Here is a 2,447-nt window from a genome sequence, read left to right on the forward strand (position 1 = left end):
GCCCGATCCAGATGGGGAGGAGAAGGGGATCGGGGAGAAGTGGGGGGCAGGGTAGTGGGCACTAGGGTTCGGGACAGGGGATAAGGGAGTGAGGGGGGGCGGCCTGGGCCGGTTTGGGCTAGCCGGCCAGCTAGGCCAGTGGGCCAAGGCCCTTGGGGGGGCCGGGGGGTTTCTTTTCTGTTGTTTTCCTTTTCCTTTTTATTTATTTTTCTTTTCTGTTTTATTTCTAGTTTCTCTTTCATTTAGTTTTTATCTAATATTAAAATGATCCCTAATTTAGAATTACATTAAAACCCACTACGACAAAAGATTTTACCCCAAAGCAATTTAGTTTAGTATTTTGTTGATTATAAAAGCATTTAAATATTGGTTTTTGCTACCATTTTAATCACCTAAGGGTATTTAAACATTTTATAAAAATGGGGTTTCTTCACCATTATTAGCTAGGGATTATTTGTCACAAATAGAACATTTTAGTTTTAATGTTTGAAAACTTTTGCCGTTTGACTTGAGTTTGAATTCAAATCGATTTTGAACTAACACGAGATTAACAACAGTAATCGAGGTGACGTGGCATCATTAGTAGAAAGTTACTGTTGCTTAATTATCCGGGCATCACAGTCTAAGTACTACAATCACTTGAATCAAGTGGGAGTTAATCTTCCAGATAAGATAGTGATTGACCGATTTCTCTAGTCACTATCACCAAGTTAATAGAACTTCGTGATGAACTATAATATGCAAGGGATGACGAAAGTAATTCCTGAGCTCTTCGCGATGCTGAAATCGGCGAAGGTAGAAATCAAGAAAGAGCATCAAGTGTTGATGATTAACAAGACCACTAGTTTCAAGGAAAAGGGCAAAGGAAAGAAGGGGAACTTCAAAGAAGAATGGCAAGCAAGTTGCTGCTCAAGTGAAGAAGCCCAAGTTTGGACCTAAGCCTGACACTGAGTGCTTGTATTGCAAAAGGACTGGTCACTGGAAGCGGAACTACCCCAAATAATTGGCGGATAAGAAGGATGGCAAAGTGAACAAAAGTATATTTGATATACATGTTATTGATGTGTACTTAACTAGTGTTTATAGCAACCCCTCGGTATTTGATATTGGTTCAGTTGCTAAGAGTAGTAACTTGAAACAAGAGTTGCAAAATGAACAGAGACTAGTTAAGGATGAAGTGACGATGTGTGTTGGAAGTGGTTCCAAGATTGATATGATCATCATCGCACACTCCATATAATATTACTTTTGGGATTAGTGTTGAACCTAAATAAGTGTTATTTGGTGTTTGCGTTAAGCATGAATATGATTTGATCGTGTTTATTGCAATACGGTTATTCATTTAAGTCAAAGAAAAATTGTTGTTCTGTTTACATGAATAAAACCTTCAATGATCATACACCCAATGAAAATGGTTTGTTGGATCTCGATCGTAGTGATACACATATTCATAATATTGACGCCAAAAGATGCAAAGTTAATAATGATAGTGCAACTTATTTGTGGCACTGTCGTTTAGGTCATATTGGTGTAAAGCGCATGAAGAAACTCCATGCTGATGGGCTTTTGGAATCACTTGATGCTTGCGACCATGCCTCTTGGGCAAGATGACTAAAACGCCGTTCTCCGGAACAATGGAGCAAGCAACAGATTTGTTGGAAATCATACATACTGATGTATGTGGTCCGATGAATATTGAGGCTCGCGGCGGGTATCGTTATTTTCTGTAACATCCCAAATTTTCAATTTGGAATGTTATACGTTAGATCATCATTGCATAGCATATTTTATTGCATTTTGGCAAAATCCTCGAAAATCCTAAGCAACTCAAGGACCCTCGGAGAGAGTTGGGGACTTTTCGCGGTTTTCATATTTGATTTTATCAAATTATGAAACAAGGATTTTTTGGTTTTTATTTATTTTTCTCTCTGAAAAATATTTCATATTAAAATATACGAGAGGAGAAAATATGACTTTTCCAAAATAATTGAAATATTGGAGGAAAAATATTAAAATCAAATATTTGATTTTTATTCGGATTTTATTTGCAATTTTATTTGCATTAGAAAATTGCACGTTTTCAAAACTGCATTTTTGGGCCAAGAAAATGTTCATCTCGTTCTAATTATTTTAATTAGACGGTGAAAATTTGTTTTGGCATTTTTGGATTTTTATTTATTTTTCTACGATTTTCTTTAGGTTCGGCGAAATTATTTAAAAAAAATCCGCGAGCGCGCTGACTGGGCCGAAGCCTAGCCGACGGCCCATCTAGCCCCGCCGCCCCGTCTCCCTCGTGGAGACCGAGACGAGCACGGCAGCGCCGCCGCCCGTGTCCCGCTCGACCACGCCTCCCCGGCGCCCCCTTCCCCAAGCCGGAGTAGCCCCCCACCTATATATACGCTGCCCCGCCGCCCCTCTCCCTCGCCCCGTTCCCCACCCCGAAGCCC

The sequence above is a fragment of the Triticum aestivum genome, chromosome 7D, assembly GCF_018294505.1.
Source record: "Triticum aestivum cultivar Chinese Spring chromosome 7D, IWGSC CS RefSeq v2.1, whole genome shotgun sequence".
NCBI classification, from domain to species: domain Eukaryota; kingdom Viridiplantae; phylum Streptophyta; class Magnoliopsida; order Poales; family Poaceae; genus Triticum; species Triticum aestivum.